General features: G+C 35.4%; 1 protein-coding gene across 3 annotated transcripts in view; it reads left to right on the top strand.

Annotated features, from left to right (window-relative positions):
- Positions 1-693: 693 nt before the first annotated feature.
- Positions 694-12,372, top strand: part of LOC123319565 (neurogenic protein mastermind-like) — a 131,072-nt gene continuing 119,393 nt past the window's right edge. Inside the window, exons 1-2 of one of the 3 annotated variants that reach the window (XM_044906605.1) lie at positions 694-1,394; positions 1,445-1,748. The gene's annotated coding sequence lies outside the window, so the exon portion shown is untranslated. Of the gene's footprint in view, positions 1,749-12,372 lie in introns of all 3 variants that reach the window. The other 2 variants (XM_044906607.1, XM_044906608.1) reach the window with 2 other exon arrangements.

Below are 12,372 nucleotides of genomic sequence, written 5' to 3'. Positions count from 1 at the left end.
TGTTTTCGTCATTTCAAAATAATTTGCTTTTTCTCAGAAAACAAGTGAGTTAGAGATCTGAAACGTTCAGGATTTCATAACATCATTGGTTACCTACAAATTCTATCAATATTGTTCAAATATCTTCCAAGGGCTAAATCACCATGCTTACAACCCTAGGGCCTTTACTGGATTTTGGAGGTCTTATTGCTCTAGCGCAACTGAGATGCATTTAAGGACTAAGTTGATATGAAGTTTTCCTCATGTTTTGACTTCCAGAATCACCTCCTGAAATATATGAAATATGAACGTAATCCGGATACCCTGTATGTAAAAAATAAAAAAGACGCTCGTAAAACTTCGATGAGTAATTATGAAAACACTTCTTCCTGAGATAAGAATATCTCCCAAGGTTTTAAACGCAGATAAAACTGGAGAAATAACCACTATAGAAACCATTGATGTTAATATAATCATAACCGATAATTAACCAAGACAATTAGTATCTGGTATTTTACTATTCTTACATTTCTTACTACAACAAATTCTAAAATTATATTCATGGAAATGGAGGTATAAAAGGCGCGGGGATGCCTACCTAGTATTAACCCGTATTGTGGTTTATCTCAAGGACCATCCAACCTTTTCATTGACTGTATTCAAAAATCTCATCCAGTTTCAGTTGAGTTATCCATTGATGCCGTAGTTTAACTCGGTAAGGCATCGGCCGCATCGGCGCAACTCGGCAGTCTTCGCATCGACGCGCACGCGACGAGATCGACGCAGACACCCATCATTTCGCGTGTGACAGGTGGCTGTAGCTGCAATGGCACGCTATTGTAAGATGGCTGCGTCGAGTTGCTAAGCGAAAGTGTACTGTTGTGCGACGATATTGAATGAGAACATTTCGAAACACTCTTGAAACAATTCGCGGCGAAAATCTATTGTATAAATCGAAAGGCGTGGGAATTAAGCAGACAATAACGTTTCAACACTCTTACCAACAGCCTGATATAACCTTATTGTTTGGTCGGTTCTGTTTTCAAAATAACAACATCGAAGATGTTGATATTTCTGAGCACTGTGTTCAGTGGTACTGGAGTGATGTAAAACCAATTTCATTCATGAATCTGGATTTTAACTAACAAGTGATATGTGCTATTACAAAACTACCTGTTAAGGTACAGTGAACTCTGTTGTTTATGTGATTTACCTTTGAGATGAACTGGGTACCGGAGGACTTACACTGAAGTTCCGTATGGAATACGGGATGTTTTCTAGTACCCCAGCAAAAATGCACATGGATACAACACTGCATATGCTCTGAACCATCTAGAATTATAACTGAACTGAAAGTTTGAACATAATCTTCATGGACTTGGAAGGAATGTGATAGTGATTGTGATCTCTTAATAGTACGGAAGGACTACTTATAAGCTTATAAGATCTCAATATTTCATTTTAGGTTCTACCATCTGTAATCAGATTGAAAATTGAAATTAGTCAAAAATGCATAGCCCCATACAGTTGAGAACTATTTGAGTGAATTAATCGGTTGTGATTGTATGTTGACTGAATAGTTCAAATTTTGACTTAACGGGAGATGTGAATTTGGTCTGACTGACTGACACACTGGATCGAGTGGGCTCTGGTTTAGGGGGTTGTCTAGACGGTGGTGGGCCAGTACCCCCCGTCGTTCCCCAGCCCCCAGGACTGTCTCCTTTGCATCAAGAAGTAATAACACCTAAAAGGCAGGCTGTAGTTGACAGGTATGTCGAAGAGAGTAGTTTCGTAGAGACTAGAGGTAGAACTAAACAGTGGAAGCAGAATACTGAATATAAAAACTCAGTGTTTGGAGGCATACACGAAGAAATTTGTAGTATTTGTAAGACATCCTATGCTTTCCATCCTTGATTATTTGATAATGTTCACATTATTCTAGGTACTTCGATAGTATGTATAGAAATTGAATGATGGAAAAGTATATGGAGGTCCGAATTGAATGAGACAAAATTGCATGTGACTATTCTTATTTATTGTTGAGACTGGAAAGAAACTGGCAAATTAATGGATGACAGCATTTGATTAATCAAATGAAACAGTTAGGATTTTAATTAAGTTCTTTGTTATGAACGAATATTATTGCTGAAATATTTGTTATGCCTACTGCTGCTTTGCCAAGAGAGTGGAGATTTACCATATTTACATCATGATGAATTTGTTTTTGTATCAATTCGATTTTGAATTCATTGTGCATACTCAATATATTTAATTTCACTTAAATAAAATAAAGCATGTTGACTCGTTTATTCAGTTCTTTTAGAATTTGGAATAGGTGGTTCTTTACTGAGAGTTTATCATTGTTCGATAAAATAAGTTTTTTGGTAAGCATTCACCATAATTTAAAGAAAATGAAGAGTACGGTTCCTTCAAGTTTGAAGCTTCCGATGCAAAATAAATTGGTATCCGTTTCTTATTGAGGATGAGTTGGAAAAAGTAATTTCTCCAAGTTACTTCCCAGTTCTACATCAAGTAGAATCTTCCTTATATTGTTCGCAAAGTTCTCCAAAAACCTATCGAGCACTATAAGAAAAATAGCATATAGGTGACGCAACCTTCTTCTTCTTCAATCCTTTACTAATGATGCAACCATCAAGACTGCTGCATCATAGAGTTTTAAATGAAAAGTTCTTGCACTTACTACCTGTATCACCAATGCTCTATCTTGTTATTGAATCAAGAAGTTCTATGATAGAGGCACATCAATATGCAATTTTTTATGAAAATGGGGTTTTCCGAGAGGTTGTCAAGTAGAGTTTAGAAAGACTTGTCATCAAGTAGGCTATGGAATTTTGAAGGTTGATATGCAGAGTATTTGTGACTCAACTGAAGCACCATGCTTAGGTAGCATCCCTGCATTTCCATGATGGATAATGAGGACTGGCCTCAATGTGTAGAGAACCAAATTATTGAATAAACTCTTCTTCTGTGCATTTGCCACCACATTATTTGGAGATACTCAATTGAATATGTGAATTATATCACTAGCTTCTATCGTAATTTCCTATATGAATGAGCTTTTAAGTAAAAACTTCAAGCTCAACTTCAATTGAAAACTTAATCGGCAGTTTCAAATTTGGAAGATAACCTCAACATAGACATCAGCTGATTTTGACAGGACATGTGAGGGGTAAACATAGACTTATAATATTATAAGTCTATGGGGCTACACAAGTGGTGGTTATGTTCATGTTTTTGTGATTTACAGTGGTTTTTATAAATTTTCTGAAGAAATGTCATTCAGCGAATATTATTTATTCTTCACTATGGTGCTTTGAAGGTGCTGTATGATAGAAAACTTACTATTTTTGACAATATTGAAACGTACAATTTGAACATAGATTAGAGTGAACACTATTAATTTGAAGTTTTGTGCTCATAATGTCTTGGATAGTTTGTTTACCCCACAACTCAAGTGACGACAATCCGAAATGCCGAATATTTGAACTACGTTCAAGCACAGAATTTCAATGATGTAGTCTACGTTTTGGAACTCTCGATATATTTTAGTTATTTTTTATGGAGAAAGTTGGTAGTTTGAATAGGTTTTCATCAAGAAGAAGCTATATATAGCATCTTTTTAATTCTTATCAAGAAGCCATAGCTATATCTCCTTCTTATGTTGTATTAAGATTTAGATGGAATTCTTTAGTGTCGCACAGTATTGTTGAACCGGTTCATCGATTGGTGCTATTGTGTATTTTCAGATAAAAAATAAAGTCCTATTCAACATCTGTATACTTATCTCAATTCATTTATTAAAATGAGATGAAAAGATTTTAATGAGAGTTGTTCAGAACTGATTGAAATTTGACCTTTTTCAAATTAATTCAGATGAATTTGGTATTTCAAACTCAAAAGAGAGTTTCCAAAAATTTGAGGGACTTGGTGGAGTTGCGTATTCAAAACTCGATTCAAAATATTTGTTATTGTACGAAAGTGAATTTGATCAAAATTTATAATAATATGTAAACTTTGAAAAATTAATTAAGTTGAATAAATATTGCTGCAAATCTAAATTGGAATGCATTCTTGAATATTCAAGGTGCCCTGTTCATTTTATTAATGTTTCCGTCGATATTTCCAACATTGTTATATCGATCGATAGTTTTTTCATATAAAAAGAGGAATATCGATACTTTTAATACTTCTAAGTCTCGTTCTAAATAGATTCAAATGATATTCCTTTTTGATCATTATATTCAGGCTTCAGTAGTATTAGCGAGAGTATTAGTTAGTATAGTAGCCAGTATAATAGTCTATGAACATTGAAATTACATATTCAGACATAAATCAGCTTTAAAAAAAATACTAGATGATTGTCGTGAAATCCGAAACGTTGAATTGACAGTTCCAAGTATTTTATGGAATTTTGATATATCCTCGTTGATATCCTTATTTGAGTATTTATAGCTTTTATTATAGCATAATGCGATTATCTTTCAAATTTTATAATATGTATTGTCAAGTAAGCGTTACTGCTTTACTGCTAGGAATTTTTCTTGAAAAATTTTTATATCAAAAATTACTCTACAGTTTAATGTTATTAACATATATTTTAACAATATTAACAATATTTTCACCGCGATTTTCACTCTACGAATAATTTTGTGGTACAAGCTAATCGCTACGTTTAGGAACAGAACGTCAACCTTTAAAATCCCGATGTCTACTTGACGAAATTTTGTGAACGCACGTTTTCATTATTATATGATAAGAGCTTAAAACTACGTTTAACGTCCACGCACAAACTATCGACGTTAAAAATTCCATAGCATTTCTAAAGACGAATCGTTATGCATTTACATCAAAGTTCGATACATCTCAGAAGAAACTGTATCGATATAGGGCCTGTTCCGATATTGCTGCTAGTACTGGCCCGCAATCGAATAACAATAGAACTCGAACGACTGGGCCAATAGGCATCGTTTCTGAAATACTGACAGTACTGTTCAGGAATATCGGAACAGACGGATAGTCATGTGTGCAGAGTATGCAAGATTAAATTTTTCCCGAGTGCATTGCGTGGGAGTCGTTTCAACAGGTGTCACGTGGGTGACCAGTTGTATTATAGCTGGTCTCGTTCGACTTCGGTATTTTTCGAACGCAGTTTCCTCTTGCTGCCTTCAGTTTTGATTTAAATGAAGATAACCAGCGCTCAAAAAAGTCGTGAAGAAGGCTATGGAGTTATGAAAGATGAGGATATTGTGTTTGATAATAGTTATGAACATGTACCACCATATGGTTTCCTGATTGAAAATAAGTAACAGATTCAAATAATATTGACCAGTAGCCTGATTTACTAGAAAAATCACAAATTATATGAAAGACCTAGGTACACTATTTTTTTCACTAGGAGTCACCCCTCAAATTTTTCTTAAAAATGTCTAACGTCGAAATTCAGAAAAACTGCTGACCTCTATATTTTCCGAGATATTTTCAATGCAATAGCACAAACGGACAACATATTCTGTAGATGCATTCTGCTGGTTTTATCAGATTCAGCCAAAATGTGTGAGTAATTTTTTTACTACTACTACTGGTCAAAATATTGACAGCCTATATCTCGACGAATCAAGTAAGCACACATGATTACTCAAATTGAAATTCTTATTCATCCCAAATTTTTTCCTCAACGTTTGACGGTTCAACTCTGGTTCACCCTGTATAAAAAAAGTTTGGAATCGAACATGAAAAGAAATACTGAAATGTCTGCGTTTTGTGACATTACAGATTTAAAAAAATTCCTGATTATTGAATTCATTATTCATTCGTTTTGCTTTTACTAAAACCCAAGTGCACAATCAGTAACTCGTTTTTCATTCTGATCCGTTCCTTCTCCTTCGAACGAAATAGACAAAAAGGCCATGTCGATGTTTCTTGCTTTGTTGGCAACACCCACATTTAACTACCTGTTGAACAGCCAGACAGGCAAGCATCAATTTGGTCGGTCTAAACGGTCGAACATTTCGCGTACGGATCTAGCACGCCACGAAAATCTGAAACAAGACACACGTTTAAAATGGTAAACCCCAAAATTTACCTGGGCCTGACACTGCCGACTGTGATAGATCGAAAATATCGACGTTGCCGGATGGATCGGGCGAATTTGTCCTCCTTTCAAATAATTAAGTAAAATGTAAACAATCGAACAGTTTACGTTTTGAGATAATTTGATCCAAAGGAAGATACAGCCACAAGGCAAAGTACAACTCTAACAACTACAAATAAAATAACTAGAATATTTTAGTTATACTCTAGTTCGTGTGACAGAAAAAGAGGTTCGGTATTCAAGCAAAGAAATCGTGAAATGATTCGTAGTTTTGGCTGGGTGTACCTATACTGGGTGGGCTTTTTAAAACGAAACAGACGAGACAACCACCTTAATTGTTGAAGAAAGTAATTACCAATAATAATTATTTCGCTGTCTAATGTTGACAATTAACGGTTACCATCGTAACCACAGAATGATTTAGTCAAATAATTGATGATTTCACAAAGCATGGTTAGCGGAATGACTGGTACTGTACGAAATTCAAAATTGAATATCTCGAAAACGAATGCATTGAATGAGAAAAAAATTAATACGCTGAATTCAGGATAAAAAGGCCTTTCAAATGAGGTATTACTCACCCTATCTTTCCTATTCAAAATTTAGGGGTTGGTGTTCTAACACTAAGGGTTGAAGCGATATAGTTGTGAATTTGACCTTAAAAGTTGTCCCCCTCGAAATAAAAATCGACGTGTCCGAGCATTTTTTCGAAATATATTCATTCCGCTTGTTATCTCGTTTGTTTCGTTTTAAAAAGCCCACCCTGTATTCGTAGAGTTTTTGAGGAGATCTGAGCCCTTATACAGATCTAGAAGTATGAGGCGCAGTCTTAATGAAAAATTAGTGTCTGAAACACATTTAAATACAATTATCGACATACAAATATACAGGGTGTTTTCAAACATGAATCTTCATTTTTAGTAGAGGGTAGAACTATTTAAAATAAACCATTTCACCAATAGTTTCCTGTATGAAATTTTTTAAATGACGGAAGGTGAAAAATCATCGAACAAGTTTTCTTAAGGTTTTTCCTTATTTATAAATTGCTCGATATGATGCTACTTTCTGGATAAGAAAGCCATCTAACATACTATGTCCATTCATCTTCCATGAATATGGTCTTCCCAAAATAAATAAAGAGTTGAGTGGCCGTTCGATCTTTGGGAATAAAAGTGATTGACTTTGTATATTCTTAGGCGATTTTTCGTGAAATGTACATATTATGATGAATTGTACCCCCTGATATAAACATAAAAAAGGCAAATAGCCTTAAAAATTGATATTATCCAAGTTTAGAAACTGACCAATAAAATTCATCAAAATTATTCACAGAAGTCCGTAGCATCAGTGGCTTGATGGTTAAAGTCTCGGCTCAGTATATTGCAACCGCAAGGTACTGAGTTCTACCCCTGCTGGGGGAAGAAATTTTCTAGTCGATACGAGTACAAGCTTAGTGAAGGTTCTCCCCAGATGACAGTGTTCTTGAATCTTCACCATTGCTTGTCGTTGAATAAATTCGTAAAAAACTTCGGGTGAAGATCTTCTCTAAAACATGCAGAAAGGAACTACATAATTTCACCCGAAGTTTCTGCACTTCCGCACCAAATTAATCAGCATTAACTGACATGAACTAATTCTCAGCGGATATTTTTGTGCTTATAATCAGCTAGCTGCGGTAGTATTTTGATTGTTGATAAAATAAACTTATATTTTGATGTCTGGTGTATGGTTGTTAACCATTTTCAACGAAACCATAGTATAAATCAGCGATTCATACAGTATGTTCAACGAAATGACCAATTCTGTACAAAATTTAAATTTGAATATCCAAGCCAATGGATTGAATGAAAAAGAATGAAATAATATACTCATAATAACTCATAATAGAAACCCTTCCAATTAGGTATCCCTTGTTGCCCATCAAAATATAGAGGTTGCAGTTGTAACACTTAAGGATTATTGAAGAGATACGATTTTGAATTTGATCTTACAAGTTGTCACCCTGGAATAAAAATCGACGTGTCTGAGCATTTTTATATAATTCGGATCTGCCGACCTACAGAGCCGCTGTTCCGTTTTCAAAATCTCATCTACCATCTACCTTACAATGGTGTAAGATCGTCCAAACACATAGAGCAATAATAACTCTGTTAAAATTCCACTTGATGACGAATACCTACCGAAGATGGCTCGATATTTGTCAGGGGTTGCCACATGGCCTCGTTAAGTCAATGTGACCCTCGATGTGACCTTTCAGTTTCGATCTATTTTAGTCGAGATTTTAGTGGCCCTGTTTACTAATTCAGACTTTCTACAGTTTTATTCTTTCGGCTGGTTTTAACAAACCTAACTCAGGCTTAAAAATAAATGGATATCCTTTGACTCTTGAAATGATAGAGAAGATATATAAATAACGAGAGAAATCATTCAATCTGTTTTTGATCATTGTTTTTATGATTCCAGAAAAAAGCATTTTTTTTACTTTGATTTTAGGAATTTTTACCTGGTTGTTAATCCTCCTGTTACCCTGTATGTTAGCGTTTCCAATTCTTTTTCTAATTTATTATATTTTATATGGCGTACAATGCAGAAATGGAAGAAATTCACAATTCTATAAGGATCAAGCGGAAGAAACTGAGGTGTTGAAGAGTAGACTCCATATGTATCGAAAGCACCGGCAACTGAGAACGTGGAACGTGCAGGAAGTGCCTTTGTACGAAATGGCAGGGATGTAGTAGACACATAACGGGTTATTCACTCTGAAAGACAGTACCACGTCTATCCAGCTCCTTCTTGCGGGCGGTACTCTTTCACGTCGAGCCGTGTACACATAATATGCGAAAGGATTAGCCCCAGAGCAAAGCACTACTTGTTCATGATCATGACACGCCTCGGAGAAATCCGAGTAGTTTAAGTTTAGATTAAGTGGCTAAAGGTCTGCACGGAAGCTCCGATTCGACATATTGAAGATGTTCTTCCCCATATTCGATGAGTAACTAGAATTAACTCCTCAACATTCGGTTGAACAAAATGAGCTGGTGTTGTTCGAAAATGATCGTTTAAATACCCACCCAAATGTTTAATTTTTGGGGAAACTGAGTATTCACCTCACCAAATAATCTTGGATTTTCATATGACCAATATCGGCAGTTATGCCGGTTTACAATGCCGTTAAGCTAAAATGAACACTCGTCCGAACAACAGATATCGGGATCATCCTCATTCAGTTCCTGAACCAATCGTATCTTTAAGGATGGAATTTATGTTTTTCAAGGCTTCTCATGATCGTTGTGCGTGAAACACTAGATAAACCGGACAATTTTCTAGTACTAAAGGTCGGATCCATTGCTACATGACCTAAGACAGCCACGTCTCTCGCTTCAATTTTTTGGCTGTCCTCCTTCATTTGCTGCTTAATTTATGTCATATGTATGATATTGTAGGATAGAAATCAATAAAGACACTCCTGGACTATTTTCCTTTCCATTCTCTTTTTGATTTACTCAGCTGACTATCTGGTTGATAAACCGATTACTGGAAAATTCAGTCCACCGCCATTGGTCCGTTTTAAACAGCTATAAGTCACACTCCACGAGCTTGGGAAGGGATTATCTTTACGAGCCGGACGTAAACAATTTTCAGTAATTCCGTCGGTGTCGTGTGGTTCTTCCTCAGCCAAGAGATAAGGGAGAAGCGCCACTGGTTGGTTATACGGGGGCCTCCAAAAAAGTGCCCTTCTGAATGTTTTTTTTATGTGTTGCTGGTATTCAAAGGAATATAAATATATCCGAAATCTCCTGAACATAAATTTCCCAACACATTTTCGAAATAAAAAATGAGATACCACCTCTATGTGAATATAGAGGTGGTATCTGATGAAATATGAAATGATGATGATGATGAAATATGAACACATAAAATATTACTATCAGTTGAACTATACACACTCCATTATTCGGGACACCAATAGAAGAATCATCTCATCGGTTTCGGTCTTATTTTACCTCATCAGAGGTAAACTCCCGCCCCGAATATTTTTTCATGTTTCAACGAATGACAGTCTACTCTTCACTAAAATATCTGAGACATTGTGAGACTGTATAGGTTATTATAAAAAAGGTACATAATACAGGAAACGATGTTGATTCCAACCAAAATTATTAAACAAAAACCACGAGGTTTTGTACCTTACCTCAAATATACGAGAATATATTCATGTTCTAGTTAGCCTAGACCAGTTCCATGCATAAAAAAAATATTGCGTTACCATAGCAACGAACAATAACTCATTAGAAGTGTCAGTGTGAAGTTTGAGGTCAAAAAAGTAAACCAGAGTTACGCAATAAATTAAAAGAAAGAACATGTCCACCAAAATTGTGAAAATCGAAAAATTAGAGTATGAAGCCATAATCAAGTACCTGTATTTAAAAGGGTTAAGAGGTAAGCAGATTTAGGAAGAAATGCTTAAAAACCTTGGTGATCAATGTCCTTCGTATGTGACCGTGAAAAATTGGACTGCAAGCTTCAAAAGAGGTAAATTTTCCATTGAAGATGATGACCGATCGTGAAAGCCAGTTTCTGTATCAGTCCCCGAAAATATCGATGCAGTTCATGACATGATTTTATCAGACCGTCGAATTGGGCTAAAACGGATATCTGAAGCACTGAATATTTCATACGAACGCGTTCATCATATAGTTCACGTCAATTTGGACATGAGAAAAATTGCTGCAAAATGGATCCCCAAATGTTTGAGTGTTGACCAAAAGCGTGCAAGGGTAGAAGCATCGCGTTCGATCTGTGCTCGATTTGAAAACGATGTAGACTTCTTAAACCGAATTGTTACTATGAATGAGACTTGGGTACATTTCTACGATCCAGAAACAAAGCAACAATCGATGGAATGGCGACACTCCGGTTCTCCAAGACCTAAGAAATTTCAAGTCCAAAAATCTGCTAGAAAAGTTCTTGCTTCAGTTTTTTGGGATTGTCATGGAGTAATCATGAGTGATTTTTTGGATAAGGGTGGAACAATAACCGGAGATTGCTATTCGACATTACTGACCACTCTACGGGAATATACTAAAGAGAAAAGACACGGAAAGCTATCCAAAGGTGTTTTGTTTTTGCATGACAACGCCCCTGTACCTCGCCCTGGATACAAATCTCATGTTGCCATGCAAAAAATTCGTGATTTAGGGTTTGAATTACTAGAACCATCTCTTTCCTCAACTGAAAAAAAGTTTAAAAGGTCGTAAATTTTCTTCCAACGAGGAGGTAATAAAAGCTATGGAGGTCTGGCCTGCAGAGCAAGAAGAAACATTTTTTGTGAAAGGTCTAGAGACGTTGCAGGTTCGCTGTAATAAATGTATCCAATTAAGAGGAGAATATGTTGAGTAATGAAATTTTGTTTGGTTCTATAGTAGGCTAAGAATTTTTCAATATATCCTCGTAAATAAGATCACTCATTCATAAAAATATATTCCGATCAAAAATGGTTTTAGGGTTTAACAAATTTTTACGAATACAAAATTGTTGAAAATAAGACAGTGTTCAGCTTCAAAAAACATCAGAATATCACTCCATTTTGTCGTAATTTCAACGTAAATATGGGCATTTCAACTTAATAATGTTTGAGTTATTATTTTATTATGCACATCAACGTAGAAATATTATGTTTGATATCGTGAATTCAGCCGAGACTTCAGCCTTCAATAATACTTCATCGCTATTTATCGAGACCCAACTGAATTCCCAAAACAAAAATTATTGTTATTATTACAATAGTGTTTAAGTGCAAGCAATGCCTAAAAACTCACAGAAAAAAATTACGCTGTGAACTACTTTCACCCACCTGAAGTTGCTACTGTGATAGCCTCGGTGATAGCGAAGCACGTGTCATGGTTAAATAAAAAATTCAAAAATCCAAAAATGTTTTATAATATAACATATAGGGTGTCCCATTTGAAATAACAGACTTTGTTCCAACTTCCAAAATAAACGGAAAATTGACTGCCTACAAAGTTTCAGAAGAAATCTCATTGATTTCTCTATACATATGACTAGTCTTATGAACACTTCTCGGAAACACGCTGTATAACATTCAAAAATCATAGAGTTTATTAGGTTACCAGTGCTACCACATCATTGATCATAGTAATTCATGAATAACCTATCATCTAAGAATACTTTTCGTCATGACTTATTCAAAAAAAGACTTTCAAGCTCGGCTCGGGAACCTCCAACACTGTTCTTTTGTTTTTTAATTAGAAAACACCAAT

This window comes from Coccinella septempunctata, chromosome 8 (genome assembly GCF_907165205.1).
Source record: "Coccinella septempunctata chromosome 8, icCocSept1.1, whole genome shotgun sequence".
In the NCBI taxonomy this organism is placed as follows: domain Eukaryota; kingdom Metazoa; phylum Arthropoda; class Insecta; order Coleoptera; family Coccinellidae; genus Coccinella; species Coccinella septempunctata.
The sequence above is the reverse complement of the archived record's forward strand: the minus strand, read 5'-3'. Positions and strand labels throughout refer to the sequence as shown.